We start from the raw sequence: 19,368 nt of genomic DNA, 5'->3' as shown, positions 1-19,368 counted from the left end.
GTCGAAAAAAAAAAAAAAAAAAAAAAAAAAAAAACTTCTCTTTATCTTTATTCTATATCACGGTTAGTATTATTGAGAATACTAATCAATGATATTCTTGTATCTTGAAGGAACAATGGCTCCTCGTCGTGTACGCCGCAATGAAACTCCCGAACAAGCTCTCGAACGGATGATAGCTACCGCCGTAGATGCGGCCATGGCCGGTCACTCATCCAACAACAATAATAATAACAACCACAACAACAACAACAACAACAACAATAATGGAGCCGGAAACTCAAACGAGGGATGCTCCTATAAAGCTTTCATGGGGTGCAAACCTCACACTTTTGATGGAACCGGGGGACCGGTCGTGCTCACCCGATGGTTTGAGCAAACGGAAGCCGTCTTTAGCATAAGCGGTTGTCGGGACCAAGACAAGGTCAAATACTCCACTCACACTTTCTCCGGAATTGCTCTAACATGGTGGAACACCTATGTTCAATCGGTGGGTACCGATGAAGCTCATGCCCTCTCTTGGGCCGATCTAAAGGAAAAGATGATTGTTGAGTATTTTCCGCGCGAAGAAACCCGAAAGCTTGAGGAAGAACTAAGAGCTTTGAAAGCGGTTGGAAACGATCTTAAAGCTTATAATCAACGCTTCGCCGAACTATCCTTGATGTGTCCTAATCTTGTTAACCCCGAATCTCAAAGGATTGAGCTCTACATGCTCGGTCTTCCAAAAAGCATCAAACAAGGGGTGATGTCATCCAAACCCACTACTCATCAAGCCGCTATGAACATGGCTCGCCAACTAATTGAAACGGTTGACGAAATCGTAGTTCCGGCACCTAAGGCCGAGGATAAATCGGGCGGCAACAAAAGAAAGTGGGAACCCTCCCAATCAAGCAACAACAACTTTGCTAAGAAGCCTTACACCTCCGACGGCAAGAAAGGTTATGCCGGGAACCTACCTCTTTGCAACAAATGCAACAAACATCAATTTGGTGAATGTGGCAAGTTAATTTGCCACCGGTGCCAAGGAGTTGGTCATAAGGCCAACGATTGTAAAAGTGCCACTCCCGTTGTTCGAAAGTGGCCCAATGCACCAAAGACGGGCACTTGTTACGAATGTGGCCAAACGGGCCATTATAGAAATGCATGCCCGAAGAGGAAAGATAACCCCAATACGCGCGGCCGAGCTTTCAACATCAACACCGAGGAAGCCCGGGATGACACTGAACTAGTCACGGGTACGTTCCTTCTCAACAATTCTTATGTCTCTTGCTTATTCGATTCGGGTGCCGATAAATGCTTTGTATCCAAGACTTTGACTCATTATTTTAGCACTCCACCTCTTCCATTAGATACCACTTATACCATTGAAGTGGCTAACGGAAAACTATTAAGTGCCGACACATATTACCGGGGGTGTACGTTAAACATTTTGGGTAGGGAATTTGAAATTGACTTGATACCCATGGAACTAGGAAGCTTTGATGTAATAATCGGTATGAATTGGTTAGTCAAAACGAAATCTCACATTCTTTGTGATCTTAACGCAATCCGACTTCCTATCGAGAATGGTGAACCTTTGATTGTTTATGGCGATAAGAGTTGCACCAGACTCAACCTCGTTTCGTGCCTTAAAGTTAGAAAACTACTCCGTAAGGGTTGTTTTGCGATCCTTGCCCACGTTAAGAAAGTCGAGTCCGATGAGAAGCACATCGATGATGTGCCAATTGTTAGTGACTATTCCGATGTATTTCCCGACGAATTGCCGGGTCTTCCGCCTCATCGACCGGTTGAATTCCAAATCGATCTTATTCCGGGAGCCGCACCCGTAGCACGTGCACCATATAGACTCGCTCCATCTGAAATGCAAGAATTGCAAAGTCAAATCCAAGAACTACTTGATCGTGGTTTTATCCAACCTAGCCATTCACCTTGGGGCGCTCCGATTTTGTTTGTTAAAAAGAAAGACGGATCCCTACGAATGTGCATTGATTATCGTGAACTAAATAAATTGACGGTTAAGAACCGATATCCTCTTCCTCGCATCGATGACCTCTTTGATCAACTACAAGGGTCTTGTGTATATTCGAAAATCGATCTCCGCTCGGGTTATCATCAATTAAGGGTTAAGGGGGAAGATGTCTCCAAAACCGCTTTCCGGACTCGTTACGGTAGTTATGAATTCCTTGTCATGCCATTTGGTCTCACTAACGCACCGGCGGTATTCATGGATCTTATGAACCGCGTGTGCAAACCGTATCTCGATAAATTCGTTATTGTGTTCATCGATGACATATTGATCTATTCTAAAAATGAAGAAGAGCACGAACAACATCTCCGACTTGTGCTTGAACTTTTAAGACAAGAACAACTCTATGCCAAATTCTCCAAGTGTGAATTTTGGTTAAAGGAAGTTCAATTTCTTGGTCATGTTGTAAGTGACCAAGGTATTAAAGTCGATCCAACGAAAATCGAAGCCATTAGCAAATGGGAGACTCCTACTACTCCTACTCACATTCGTCAATTTTTGGGTCTCGCTGGGTACTATCGTAGATTCATCGAAAATTTCTCTTTGGTTGCACGTCCTCTAACCGCATTGACTCACAAGGGAAAGAAATTCATTTGGGCGACCGAACATGAATCCGCATTCCAAATCTTGAAAACGAAGCTAACCACCGCTCCTATCTTGTCACTTCCCGAAGGCAATGATGACTTTGTTGTATATTGCGATGCCTCAAAACATGGTTTTGGGTGTGTATTGATGCAACGAACGAAAGTCATTGCTTATGCTTCTCGACAACTCAAAATTCATGAACGAAACTATACGACACATGATCTCGAACTCGGAGCCGTTGTCTTTGCACTTAAAATGTGGAGACACTATCTTTATGGAACCAAGAGTACTATCTTCACCGATCACAAAAGCCTTCAACACATTTTCGATCAAAAACAACTAAACATGAGACAACGAAGGTGGATTGAAACCTTAAACGATTACGATTGCGAGCTTCGTTACCATCCCGGGAAGGCAAATGTAGTAGCCGATGCCTTAAGTCGAAAAGAAAGAGTGGTGCCTCTCCGTGTCCGAGCTTTAAACATCACCATTCACACCAACCTTAATAGCCAAATTCGGGTAGCCCAAGATGAGGCTCTCAAGGATGAAAACATCTCTCTCGAACACTTGAACGTCCTCACCTCTCGATTCGAAGTTAAAGAAACCGGACTCCGATATTTCGCCGGAAGAATTTGGGTGCCTAGTTATGGGGATCTACGAAGCCTTATTTTAGATGAAGCCCATAAGTCACGATACTCGATTCACCCCGGTGCCAATAAGATGTACCACGACCTTAAACAACTATATTGGTGGCCGAACATCAAAAGGGACGTAGCTACTTATGTTTCCAAGTGTTTGACATGTTCCAAAGTCAAAGCCGAACACCAAAGACCGTCCGGACTACTTCGACAACCCGAGATCCCGCAATGGAAGTGGGAAAGGATAACGATGGATTTTATCACCAAACTACCAAAAACGACGGGCGGTTATGATACCATTTGGGTTATTGTTGACCGTCTCACCAAATCCGCACACTTCCTTGCCATGAAAGAAACGGACAAAATGGAGAAACTTGCACAACTTTACATTAAGGAGATCGTAGCCCGACACGGTGTACCTTTATCGATTATCTCCGACCGAGATGGCCGTTTCGTTTCTAGATTTTGGCGTACATTGCAAGAAGCGTTGGGAACGCGTTTAGACATGAGCACCGCATATCATCCTCAAACCGATGGACAAAGCGAACGTACAATTCAAACCTTAGAGGACATGTTACGAGCTTGCGTGGTTGATTTCGGAAAAGCTTGGGACAAGCACTTACCTCTCGCCGAGTTCTCTTACAACAATAGTTATCACGCGAGTATTAAAGCCGCACCTTTTGAAGCGCTATATGGCCGCAAATGTCGTTCACCTCTTTGTTGGGCCGAGGTAGGCGACGTGCAAATCACCGGACCCGAACTCATTCACGAAACCACCGAGAAAATCGTTCAAATCCGAGATAGGCTTAGGACGGCCCGAAGTCGTCAAAAGAGCTATACCGACAAACGACGCAACGATCTTGAATTTCAAGTCGGTGACCGAGTAATGTTAAAAGTCGCACCTTGGAAGGGTGTAATCCGTTTTGGGAAACGCGGGAAGCTAAATCCGCGGTATATTGGTCCTTTCGAAATCTTGGAGCGTATTGGAACCGTTGCTTATCGTTTAGATCTTCCGCCTCAATTGAACTCCGTTCATCCTACCTTCCATGTATCTAACTTGAAAAAGTGTCTTGCCGAACCCGATATCGTCATCCCTCTCGAAGAACTTACTATTGATGACAAACTTCATTTTGTGGAGGAACCGGTTGAAATTGTGGACACCTCCGTCAAGACATTGAAATAAAGCCGAATCCCGATTGTCAAGGTTCGTTGGAATGCCAAAAGAGGACCCGAGTTTACTTGGGAAAGAGAAGATCAAATGCGAAAGAAATACCCTCATCTATTCCCGGTTCTGGAAACGTCAGATTCTGAGGAAGAAACAACGATTACTACGCCTGCCTAAATTTCGGGACGAAATTTCTTTTAAGGTGTAGGTAATGTAACATCCCGCCTTTTTCCATTTACTTTTCCGTTATACTAATATAAAGTCCGTTATATGTTTATAACATCTCCCGTTGATACGCGTTTTAAATTATCTCGTTTAGGTAATTCCCGCACCCGAACGAAAGTTGAGGGACTAAACTTGACAAGGGATCAAACCCTTGACTAGGTCAAAGGGTCAAACCCCTTTCACCCATTCATTACCATCTCCCTATCTCTCTCTCTTTCTTTCTAGCAAGAACACACCCAATTTCCTTTCTCATTCATTCATCATCTAAATCCGGATTAGGGAGCTAGCAACCAAATAAATTACATATTCGTGATCCTCTCTTCATCCTCTTCATTTTGGTACCAACTTCATCTCATTTGGGTAACTTTCTAAAATCACTAGATTTTGTGTTCTTGATGTTTTTAACTTATAAAAGTGTTAATTAGTGTCTATGGCTCAAGTCTAACATGAATATATGATTTATATGCTCGATCTCGTTGTTTTAGTGTAACTAGCATGAACTTGAATTTTGGTGTGTTGTTCTTGAATTTTGGATGATCATATGTTGTTAGATGTTGAAAGTTGATGTTTTAATTGTGTTACTAGCATCACTAGCTTCAATTTGATGTGTAGGTTGCCTTAGAAAACTTCATGAGCTTGATTATTGATTTTTGGTGGAATTGAGTTAGGGTTTGAAGAACTTGAAGTGATTATTTGATGCGTTGATTGCCATGAATTGTTGTTAGTAAGTTGTTAGTTGTATTGTATGCTCCATTACCTACAAAATGGCATGTCACATGTATGCATTGAATGCCCAAATCATTAAATGTGCATTGGTGAGTTTGAGGCATTAATGTGGGCATTGAATGATCACTTGGTTGGAAAACTCGGTTGTTACAAATGAGGTTTTTGATTGTTAAATTGTGTTTAGTTGCATTCTATGTCAAAAGAGCTTTCCAACGATATAAGGTGCGAGTCCTAAGTGTTTGTGGTTTGCGTTTTATGCTTATTTGAAGTTTGGATCAAGTTGGACAAGTGAAACAGACCAGGCACCAGCACCCGCCTATTGTCGCGGCGCGACAGAAGGTTGCCGCGGCGCGGCATAAGCCGTGCCCAGCTTCTGTCTCCGGTGTCCATTTTATGGAAAATGTTTGGCATACTACGGACCTCCGATTCACATGAAACTTGTTCTAACATGTTCATATATGATTAAAAACCTCAGAAAAATAGTTCGGAACCCGACCCGAACGTGTTGACTTTCGTTGACTTTGACCGACCAAAGTTTGACTTTTAATCAAACTTAACCAAATGGTTGTGCAATCGTTCTAACATGCTTTTATACTTGTATCTTGCATGAAACGTGACAATTTGATTCACATGCTACATAATCGAGTCGTAACGAGCCATAGGACTAATTGAACATCTTTGACCTATCGTGTTTACCGTTATTGATACAACCTATTGTTTAGGTCAAGACTAGCATTGTTCTTTGCACACGTTTACTTGTCGAAGTACTTTACTACTCGTGCACTCAAGGTGAGATCATAGTCCCACTTTTACTCTTTTTGAACTTACATTTGGGATGAGAAAACATAAACATTTCTTTACTAAGTGAACACAAGTACAGGAAAACAAACATTCTACATACGAGTTTAGAACAAAATCCTCAATTCGATTATCATTAGTTACACTTGCCGGGTGTAAGCGAGAACTTATGTTGTATGGATCCATATGGGTTTGACAAACCCTCATTCAAACGGTTCGCTACCGTTTACGAATGAAATATATTTTCGAGAAACAGTGTATGTTCTAGCACTAAGTGATGGGGTTCAATGGAAGGAAATGTTAAGCATTGATAATTGGGTGCTCGTGAAACAAACTTTTGGAATGTATTACTATTATTTCATTGATGCAAATCTTGTGGTTCACTTGTACTTACTTACTTAAACCTATGATTTCACCAACGTTTTCGTTGATAGATTTCTATGTTTTTCTCAGGTCCTTGAACGATACATGATACATGCTTCCGCTCATTATTTTGATACTTGCATTGGATGTCGAGTATATATGCATACATGGAGCGTCTTTTGGATACTTTTAAATTGTGTCGCATAAGTTTCATTTGTACTTAAAACTTTGTATCGTAACTTGTGGTGGAACTATTCTTGTAAACTTGAACAACCTTTACATTTGAAATGAATGCGACATATCTTTTGGTCAAACGTTGTTTTAAAGACTTATGACCACGTAACGGGACCTAAGTAGACGGCGCCGTCAATGATGATTTGGTCGGGTCGCTACAAGTAATGTCCTTAAATTGAGCAAATGCACAGCGGAAGACTTAATTCGTACCTGAGAATAAACATGCTTTAAAGTGTCAACCAAAAGGTTGGTGAGTTCATAGGTTTATCATAACAACCATTTCAATATATTAATAGACCACAAGATTTCATAATCATAAACATAATACACTCACAAGTGTATGTAAAGCATTCTAAGTGGTTGAGCACTTGGTAACCATACTTAACATTTAATCAACGTCGCATATTCCCTTTATTATGAAATCTCACTACACCATACCAAGTGTAGTCTACAAAACGAAGTACTGTGCAACCGTTGAGTACTGGTCGTCCAGTCCGGTTGGGGTTGTCAGGCCCGATAGATCTATCAACAGGATTCGCGTTTACAATACCCATGTAAATAGTAGTTACCAAGCTACAGGGAAGTATGCTAGTGGTACAACTCAACGTAGAATATATTTTTAATTACTTTTGTCTATTTCGTAAACATTTATAAAAATAGCGCATGTATTCTCAGCCCAAAAATATATATTGCAAAAGCAATTAAAAAGGGAGCAAATGAAACTCACCGTACTGTATTTTGTAGTAAAAATACATATGACGACAATGAACAAGTGTAGGGTTGGCCTCGGATTCACGAACCTAAATTAATTATATATATTAATACACATAATCGTAATCGAGAAATTTATTTATTATATCATAATTTATATATTATATATTTAATTTGTGCATATATTCAAAATGATTAATATCTATATAGTTATATTAATATGTCCATATTTATTTACATTATTGTTTAATGCTATATTTAAAATCATTAGTTTGTTGTATGTATGTATTTAAATAAGTATTATTAATAAGTTTGATAAATATGGTTATTTGAAATATTAATATAATTATAGTATATGTAATAAGTATATTTCATGTACAAAATATCTATTTGTTTAAAATGATAGTTTTGATAATATTAAAGAATTACTAATAATAATAATAATAATAATAATAATAATAATAATAATAATAATAATAATAATAATAATAATAATAATAATAATAATAATAACTTTATTAATAATATCACTAATAACGGTATTATTAATACTGATACTTATAATAATAATAATAGAAATTTTATTAATAATGATAATATTAATAATCATGTTACATAATAATAATACTTTTATTGATAATAATATTAGTAATATCATTAATAATAATCATAATCATAATTGTGGTCATAATACCTATATTAGTAATAATAATAGTAATAATATTCCTAATACTTATTGATAATATTTAGTAATAACAATAATGGTAATATTATTTACTTAGGTTAATACTGATAATAATTTTTAATAAAAATAGTAATTAATACAAACAACAATATTACTAATAATAATAATAATTAAAAAGAGAAAACTACCTCCAAGCTTTTCCTAAAAAAAATTCCTCAAACAGGGTTCGAACCCGTGACCTCTCGATTAAACTCCATGTCCTTAACCATGCGATCTGTGTGGTTTTTCTGTTTTAGTTCCTAATTAAAACTATATAACCCATTAACCCGTTTGTTCTTCTTCATCATCATTGTCACGTAAAAAAACACCACGTTCATCAACAGCAATATAAATGATTTCATGATCCAGTTCATACGGCCCAACTAACAGTCTGTTAACAGGCCCAATACAATTTATACAGTTCATACAAAGACATATGTCTCGGCCCAAACTAAATTAACGTCCAAACTTGTTTCAGGTATGATATATATCTCGTGAGATTATAGCTGGAAGTGGGGTTCAATCATAACCAAAAGCTTTACCTAATTACTTAAAAAAAAATGAACGTCCCTTTCTTGATTCCAATTAGTCGGCCATCATATGCCCAATTGGTCCACTTGTCTAATTTGATAAAGCATTATCTAATATTCTGTGTTTTCAAATTGATACAACCCTAGTTAAATATGTGGTACCACTTCTTTCTCCTGTTTGTTTTGTAAGTTCGTGAATCAACACACACCTCTTTTGTTTTGTTTTACAGTGTCAAACAAATAGAAAAGAATAGCAAAAGGTTGTAACAGGTACTCGGGTTTCATGGCTGTAAACAGAAAGAGTAATAGCAGGAAAGTAGGGGTCGTTGGTGGTGGTATTGAGATAGGTTTAAATCAAAAAGAATGAAGTGGAAGCAGTAGTAAAGTAATCGGCTATGGTGGCGAGGTGGTGTTTGGTTGTGCTCCGTCTAGATCAGAAACAATAAACAAGCAAGGCAAATGGGTCGAACTTCTTGAGTTGTAACCAAATGGAACTATCAAATAAAAATATAACATCAATGATGGTGGTTAGTTGTTTGGTTTATGTATAACGAAAAAAAATGGTAGGGATGGAGAGGTTGGTGAGTGTGTCAAGATAGCTCACGATGGTGGAAATTCGTTACTCCTTCGGGTCTTGGTTCCGGTTATCAAATGAAATAGAAAATAGAAAGATATTTAGCTTCCAAGATGAGGGATTGTATTTTATGTATGTATGTGTTGATTTGTAAAGATGGTTGTGAGTTTTGCTCGAAGGTGTTCGTTCATCAACTAAAGGTGGTGATGAAATTTAGGTGGTCATGGCTGAGTATGGTGGTGATCGAACTTAGTACACTAGCAGTAAAACGGTGATGATTGATGAAGTTTTGTCGAGGTTATTCTTGAGTGGTGGTGGTTATGTTCGATTAACATGGATTACGAGTTTAAGTGATGGTGATTCAAAGTTATGAGAGAGAGCTATAGAGAGGTAGAAGAAAAGGTGGTGTATTGTGATTGTTGTAATTGTTATTGAGAATGTAAAGTGGAAATGAGTTTTCCTTTAAAAACACAGAGTCTTCACTTGTTTAATAGCCAGGGGTTGATCGACAAGGATTATTAATCGAATAATCAGAAACAGCAAAATAGAAATGAAGAAAGGAATGGTTAACAAAATTTGTTTGCATCTGATTGGATTGGATACTGGTAATAATATTCGGACAAAAAGTTCAACCTGTTGCAGTAAATGGAAGAAAAATTAAACAGATAAAACTAAAAATTGAAATTTGATTTGTACTGGTTTTTGACTATATCCTTGATTTGATTCCAACTGGTGGAGACAAGAAACAAAGTTCCACAAAGTTTGATGGATAGTCTTAACTGATTCGTACTATATTAATTCTATATAATTTATATAATTAAAATTAATAATTAATAATTTTATTTTAATATAATATTAATTATTATATTACTAGTAAAAATATAAAAATAAATAATGATGATATAAAAATCATAATAATTATATTCATAATAATCTAACTTACTAATAATAATAATAATGATAACATTAATAATAATATCCAACTAAAAATAATGACAAACGTAATAATAACAATAATTTTGAAATAGAGGTAATAATAATAGTAATACAAATAATACTTAATAATGATATTACTAATAACTTTAATAACACCAATATATGTATTTCTAATTATATTTCAAATTATTATTATATATTCATATATTCAAATATATATGTATTTAATTACAAATAGTGGTTCGTGAATCGTCGTGAGCAGTCGGGGTTTAATGAATGTAAGAAAACAGTTCAAAGTTTTTGAGATTTCAACAATACAGACTTTGCTTATCATGTCGAAAATATTAAATCGTATCGAGAGCTTGATTTAAAATTAGTCGAAATTTTCCTGGTCGTGACACCTTCCCACAAGTGACGGATTCAGTAGTTGGGGTGAGAAACAAGGTTTTTAGATTATTACGGGGCTGTAGGACATTACGAAACCCTCGTCCTTTTGACGATGTTACAATACGCTGCCTAGCCAATGGTCATAACGGTTATTTTCCACAAGACCAAGGATGAGAAGTCGTCTTAGTAAAACCAGAATGCATGACTTGTTTCTGGACTTATGAATTACATGTCTTTATTTCCTTTGCTGAACAACTTGCGTATTAACTAGATTTATATTCAAAACTGTCATGTATCATAGTGTACTATATTTCATGTTATATGTAATATAGCGAAGTTGTAAGTTTGAAGAATATTTGTATGTGATATATTATTATAATCAGTTTTTCATATGGAATTATAGTAGTTGAATTGTATATTAGCTAATAAGTATGAACTTAACGGGTAGGTAGTACCCGAATTTAAACTTATAAAATGCTAATATGAAGAAAAAGCTTTTATAAATGAGTTCATATTATGCTACGAAATACTATTGACTACTCTTAATATTCTGTATGATTAACTCGATTCAGTTATCTATTTTGAAGGAAATGGCACTGACTACTCGACACACCATGAATATGACCGAAGAGGAATTTCGTACCTTTCTTGCTGCAAACATAGCCGCAGTACAGGCTGTGCTACATACCAACAATAACGCTGAATCTGGCAATGCAGCTAACGGCACAAGAAATCGTGTAGGATGCACCTACAAAGAATTCACTGCCTGCAAACCTTTAGAATTTGATGGAACCGAAGGACCAATTGGATTGAAACGGTGGACCGAGAAAGTCGAATCGGTGTTTACCATAAGTAAGTGTACTGAAGAGGACAAAGTTAAGTACGCTACGCATACCTTCACAGGTACTGCGTTAACGTGGTGGAACACCTATCTTGAACAGGTAGGACAAAATGCTTCTTACGCACTACCGTGGTCGGCATTCAAGCAATTGATGAACGAGCAGTACCGTCCTAGAAACGAAGTCAATAAACTCAAGGCAGAACTTAGAGAGTTACGAACACAAGGGTTTGACATTACCACATATGAACGACGTTTCACAGAGTTGTGCCTATTGTGTCCGGGAGCATTCGAAGATGAAGAAGAGAATATCGACGCGTTTGTAAAAAGGTTACAAGTAAGGATTCAAGAAGATGTAAGTTCATACGAGCCCGCTTCTATACAGAAGGCAAGTCGAATGGCTCATAAACTCATAAATTAGATTGAGGGAAGAATTAAAGAGCAGGCGGCTGAAGAAGCCTACACAAACTAACTCAAGAGGAAGTGGGAGGAAAACGGTGGCAAGAGTCACCAGTACAACAACAATAACAATTACAACCACAATCACAACAACTATCCCAACAACCGCAACAAAAATCGCAACAATAACCGCAATCCTAACAATAACTACAACAAACATCCCAACAACAACAACAACTACAACAACCGTTTCAACAACAATAACAATCCCAACAACAACCTCAATAACAACAACGGCAACAAAAACCAAAAATAGCCATGTCATAGGTGTGAAGAAAATCACCAGGGGTTTTGCACGATATTTTGCAACAGGTGTAAAAGAAATGGTCATAGCGCGACAAAGTGTGAGGTCTACGGACTAAAGTTTAACAGAACTAAGGGAGCAAATAATGCCGGAACAAGTAATGCCGAAACGAATAGTGTCGGAGCAAGTAATACCAACGCTGTTTGTTAAAAATGTGGAAAACCGGGCCACATTATTAGAAATTTTCCGAATCAGGGGAATACTAATGGGCAGGGCCGTGGAAGAGTTTTCAATATTAATGCGGCAGAAGCACCGGAAGACTCGGAGCTTGTTACGGGTACGTTTCTTATTGACAATAAATCTGCTTATGTTTTATTTGATTCGGGTGCGGATAGAAGCTATATGAGTAGAGAATTTTGTGCTAAATTAAGTTGCCCATTAATGCCTTTAGATAGTAAATTTTTACTCGAATTTGCAAATGGTAAATTAATTTCAGCAGATAATATATGTCGGAATCGAGAAATTAAACTGGTTAGCGAAACATTTAAGATTGACTTGATACCAGTAGAGTTAGGGAGTTTTGATGTGATAATAGGTATGGACTGGTTGAAAGAAGTGAAAGCAGAGATCGTTTGTTACAAAAATGCAATTCGCATTATACGTGAAAAAGGAAAACCGTTAATGGTGTACGGAGAAAAGAGCAACGCAAAGTTAAATCTTATTAGTAACCTGAAGGCACAAAAACTAATAAGAAAAGGTTGCTATGTTGTGCTAGCACACATCGAGAAAGTCAATTCCGAAGAAAAGAACATCAATGATATTCCCGTCGCAAAAGAATTTCCCGATGTATTTTCGAAAGAATTACCGGGACTACCTCCACACCGATCCGTTGAATTTCAAATAGACCTTGTACCGGGAGCTGCACCAATAGCTCGTGCTCCATACAGACTCGCACCTAGCAAAATGAAGGAACTTCAGAGCCAATTACAAGAACTTTTAGAGCGTGGTTTCATTCGACCAAGCACATCACCGTGGGGAGCTCCTGTTTTGTGTGTCAAGAAGAAAGATGGTACATTCAGGTTGTGTATCGACTAGCGAGAGTTGAACAAACTTACCATCAAGAACCACTACCCACTACCGAGAATCGACGACTTATTTGATCAACTACAAGGCTCGTCTGTTTATTCGAAGATCGATTTACGTTCTGGATATCATCAAATGCGGGTGAAGGAGGATGATATTCCAAAGACTGCTTTTAGGACGCGTTACGGTCATTACGAGTTTATGGTTATGCCGTTTGGATTGACTAACGCACCAGCTGTGTTCATGGACCTCATGAACCAAGTGTATGGGCCATTTCTTGACAAGTTTGTCATTGTTTTCATCGATGACATACTTATTTAATCGAAGAATGATCAAGAGCACGAAGAACATTTGAGAAAAGTGCTAGAGTTGCTGAGAAAAGAAAAACTGTACGCTAAGTTTTCAAAGTGTGCATTTTGGTTGGAAGAAGTTCAATTCCTCGGTCACATAGTGAACAAAGAAGGTATTCAGGTGGATCCAGCAAAGATCGAAACCGTTGAAAAGTGGGAAACCCCGAAAACTTCGAAACACATACGCCAGTTTTTAGGACTAGCTGGTTACTACAGAAGGTTCATCCAAGACTTTTCCAGAATAGCAAAACCCTTGACTGCATTAACGCATAAAGGAAAGAAATTTGAATGGAAGGATGAACAAGAGAAAGCGTTTCAGTTATTGAAGAAAAAGTTAACTACGGCACCTATATTGTCATTACCTGAAGGGAATGATGATTTTGTGATATATTGTGACGCCTCAAAGCAAGGTCTAGGTTGTGTATTAATGCAACGAACGAAAGTAATTGCTTATGCGTCTAGACAATTGAAGATTCACGAACAAAATTATACGACGCATGATTTGGAATTAGGCGCGGTTGTTTTTGCATTAAAGACTTGGAGGCACTACTTATATGGGGTCAAAAGTATTATATATACCGACCGCAAAAGTCTTCAACACATATTTAACCAGAAACAACTAAATATGAGGCAGCGTAGGTGGATTGAATTGTTGAATGATTACGACTTTGAGATTCGTTACCACCCGGGGAAGGCAAATGTGGTAGCCGACGCCTTGAGCAGGAAGGACAGAGAACCAATTCGAATAAAATCTATGAATATAATGATTCACAATAACTTTACTACTCAAATAAAGGAGGCGCAACAAGGAGTTTTAAAAGAGGGAAATTTAAAGGATGAAATACCCAATGGATCGGTGAAGCATCTTAATATTCGGGAAGACAGAACCCGGTATAGGGTTGAAAGGATTTGGGTACCAAAATTTTGAGATATGAGAGAAATGGTACTTAGAGAAGCTCATAAAACCAGATATACTCAATACATCCTGGAACGGGGAAGATGTACAAGGATCTCAAGAAACATTTTTGGTGGCCGGGTATGAAAGCCGATGTTGCTAAATACGTAGGAGAATGTTTGACGTGTTCTAAGTCAAAGCTGAGCATCAGAAACCATCAGGTCTACTTCAACAACCCGAAATCCCGGAATGGAAATGGGAAAACATTACCATGGATTTCATCACTAAATTGCCAAGGACTGCAAGTGGTTTTGATACTATTTGGGTAATATTTGATCGTCTCACAAAATCAGCACACTTCCTGCCAATAAGAGAAGATGACAAGATGGAGAAGTTAGCACGAATGTATTTGAAGGAAGTCGTCTCCAGACATGGAATACCAATCTCTATTATCTCTGATAGGGATGGCAGATTTATTTCAAGATTCTGGCAGACATTACAGCCAGTATTAGGAACTCGTCTAGACATGAGTACTGCCTATCATCCACAAACTGATGGGCAGAGCGAAAGGACGATACAAACGTTTAAAGACATGCTACGAGCATATGTTATTAATTTCGGAAACAGTTGGGATCGACATCTACCATTAGCAGAATTTTTCTACAACAACAGCTACCATTCAAGCATTGAGATGGCGCCGTTTGAAGCACTTTATGGTAGAAAGTGCAGGTCTCCAATTTGTTGGAGTGAAGTGGGTGATAGACAGATTACGGGTCCGGAGATAATACAAGAAACTACCGAGAAGATCATCCAAATTCAACAATGGTTGAAAACCGCCCAAAGTCTACAAAAGAGCTACGCCGACATTAAAAGAAAAGATATAGATTTTGAAATTGGAGAGATGGTCATGCTTAAGGTGGCACCTTGGAAAGGCATTGTTCGATTTGGTAAATGAGGTAAATTAAATCCAAGGTATATTGGACCATTCAAGATTATTGATCATGTCAGACCAGTAGCTTACCGAATTGAGTTACCTCAACAACTCGCGGCTGTACATAACACTTTCCACGTCTCAAATTTTAAGAAATGTTTTGCTAAAGAAGATCTCACTATTCCGTTAGACGAAATCCAAATCAACGAAAAACTTCAATTCATCGAAGAACCCGTCGAAATAATGGATCATGAGGTTAAAAGACTTAAACAAAACAAGATACCAATTGTTAAGGTTCGATGGAATGCTCGTAGAGGACCCGAGTTCACCTGGGAATGAGAAGATCAGATGAAGAAGAAATACATGCACTTATTTCCAGAAGATACGTCAACACCTCCAACTACTTAAAATTTCGAGACGAAATTTATTTAACGGGTAGGTATTGTAGTGACCTGAACTTTTCCATGTTTATATATATTAAATGAAGTAGTTATTTACATGATTAAGTGTTTCCAACATGTTAAGCAATCAAACTTGTTAAGACTTGATTAATTGAAATAGGTTTCATATAGACATTTGACCATCCAAGTTGACCGGTGATTCACGAACGTTAAAACTTGTAAAAACTATATGATGACATATATATGGATATATATAGTTAACATTATATTATGATAAGTAAACATATCATTAAGTATATTAACAATGAACTACATATGTAAAAACAAGACTACTAACTTAATGATTTTGAAACGAGACATATATGTAACGATTATCGTTGTAACGACATTTAATGTATATATATCATATTAAGATATATTAATACATCATGATATCATGATAATGTAATAATTTAAACATCTCATTTGATTTAATAAACAATGGGTTAACAACATTTAACAAGATCGTTAACTTAAAGGTTTCAAATCAACATTTACATGTAACGACTAACGATGACTTAACGACTCAGTTAAAATGTATATACATGTAGTGTTTTAATATGTATTCATACACTTTTGAAAGACTTCAAGACACTTATCAAAATGCTTCGACTTAACAAAAATTCTTACAATTACATCCTCGTTCAGTTTCATCAACAATTCTACTCGTATACACCCGTATTCGTACTCGTACAATACACAACTTTTAGATGTATGTACTATTGGTATATACACTCCAATGATCAGCTCTTAGCAGCCCATGTGAGTCACCTAACACATGTGGGTACCATCATTTGGCAACTAGCATGAAATATCTCATAAAATTACAAAAAAATGAGTAATCATTCATGACTTATTTACATGTAAACAAAATTACACATCCTTTATATCTAATCCATATACCAACGACCAAAAACACCTACAAACACTTTCATTCTTCAATTTTCTTCATCTAATTGATCTCTCTCAAGTTCTATCTTCAAGTTCTAAGTGTTCTTCATAAATTCTACAAGTTCTAGTTTCATAAAATCAAGAATACTTCCAAGTTTGCTAGCTTACTTCCAATCTTGTAGAGTGATCATCCAACCTCAAGAAATCTTTCTTATTTACAGTAAGATATCTTACTAATACAAGGTAATACTCATATTCAAACTTTGATTCAATTTCTATAACTATAACAATCTTAATATTTTGGGATGAGAATACATGCAGTTTTATAAATGTTTTACGAAATAGACACAAGTAATTAAAACTACATTATATGGGTGAATGATCGAATCCGAATATGCCCCTTTTGCTTGGTAACCTAAGAATTAGTAAACTGGTCTACTAATTGACGCGAATCCTAAAGATAGATCTATTGGGCCTAACGAACCCCATCCAAAGTACCGGATGCTTTAGTACTTCGAATTCGTTTTTATCATGTTCGAAGGATTTCCCGAAATGATAGGGGATATTCTTATATGCATCTTGTTAATGTCAGTTACCAGGTATTCACCATATGAATGAATTTTATCTCTATGTATGGGATGTATATTGAAATATAAAATCTTGTGGTCTATTATTATGATTTGATAATATATAGGTTAAACCTATAACTCTCCAACATTTTTGTTGATGTTTTAAGCATGTTTATTCTCAGGTGATTATTAAGAGCTTCCGCTGTTGCATACTAAAATATGGACAAGATTTGGAGTCCATGCTTGTATGATATTATATAAAAACTGCATTCAAGAAACTTATTTTTGATGTAATATGTTCTTATTGTAAACCATCATGTAATGGTCGTGTGTAAACGGTATATTTTAGATTATCATTATTTGATAATCTACGTAATACTTTTTAAACCTTTATCGATAAAATAAAGGTTATGGTTGTTTTAAAAATGAATACAGTCTTTGAAAAACGTCTCATATAAAGGTCAAAACCTCGCGACGAAATCAATTAATATGAAACGTTTATAATCAATATGAACGGGACATTATGTTATTATTAGATCGTAAACATAAGTTAATCCTTCTAACTTGACTTTTAAAATTAACTTAACACATGTTATATATCTATATGATATGCTAACTTAATGATTTAAAACCTGAAAACACGAAAAACACCGTAAAACCGGATATACGCCGTCGTAGTAACACCGCGGGCTGTTTTGGGTTAGTTAATTAAAAACTATGATAAACTTTGATTTAAAAGTTGTTCTTCTGGGAAAATTATTTTTCTTATGAACATGAAACTATATCCAAAAATTATGGTTAAACTCAAAGTGGAAGTATGTTTCCAAAATGGTCATCTAGACGTCGTTCTTTCGACTGAAATGACTACCTTTACAAAAATGACTTGTAACTTATATTTCCGACTATAAACCTATACTTTTTCTATCTATATTCATAAAATAGATTCAATATGAAACCATAGCAATTTGATTCACTCAAAACGGATTTAAAACGAATAAGTTATGGGTAAAACAAAATTGGATATTTTTTTCTTGTTGTAGCTACGTGAAAATTGGTAACAAATCTATATTAATCATATCCTAGCTAACTTATATTGTATTATACATGTATTCTAATATATTATGTAATCTTGGGATACCATAGACACGTATGCAAATGTTTGGACATATCATATCGACCCATGTGTATATATTATTTGGAACAACCATAGACACTCTATATGCAGTAATGTTGAAGTTAGCTATACAGGGTTGTGGTTGATTCCAAAAATATATATACTTTGAGTTGTGATCTAGCCTGAGACGTGTATACACTGGGTCATGGATTGATTCAAGATAATATATATCAATTTTTTTTGTACATCTAACTTTGGACAACTAGTTATAGGATACTAACGAGGACAGCTGACTTAATAAACTTAAAACATCAAAATGTATTAAAAGTGTTGTAAATATATTTTGAACATACTTTGATATATATGTACATATTTGTTATAGGTTCGTGAATCGACCAGTGGCCAAGTCTTACTTCCCGACGAAGTAAAAATATGTGAAAGTGAGTTATAGTCCCACTTTTAAAATCTAATATTTTGGGATGAGAATACATGCAGTTTTATAAATGTTATACGAAATAGACACAAGTAATTGAAACTACATTATATGGGTGAATGATCGAAGCCGAATATGCCCCTTTTGCTTGGTAACCTTAGAATTAGTAAACCGATCTACTAATTGATGCGAATCCTAAAGATAGATCTATTGGGCCTAACGAACCCCATCCAAATTACCAGATGCTTTAGTACTTCGAATTCGTTTTTATCATGTCCGAAGGATTTCCCGGAATGATAGGGGATATTCTTATATGCATCTTGTTAATGTCGGTTACCAGGTGTTCACCATATGAATGAATTTTATCTCTATGTATGAGATGTATATTGAAATATGAAATCTTGTGGTCTATTATTATGATTTGATAATATATAGGATAAAACTATAACTCACCAACATTTTTGTTGACACTTTAAGCATGTTTATTCTCAGGTGATTATTA

Source organism: Rutidosis leptorrhynchoides, chromosome 1 (assembly GCF_046630445.1).
Source record: "Rutidosis leptorrhynchoides isolate AG116_Rl617_1_P2 chromosome 1, CSIRO_AGI_Rlap_v1, whole genome shotgun sequence".
Classification (NCBI taxonomy): Eukaryota; Viridiplantae; Streptophyta; class Magnoliopsida; order Asterales; family Asteraceae; genus Rutidosis; species Rutidosis leptorrhynchoides.
Note: the sequence above shows the minus strand (reverse complement) of the source record.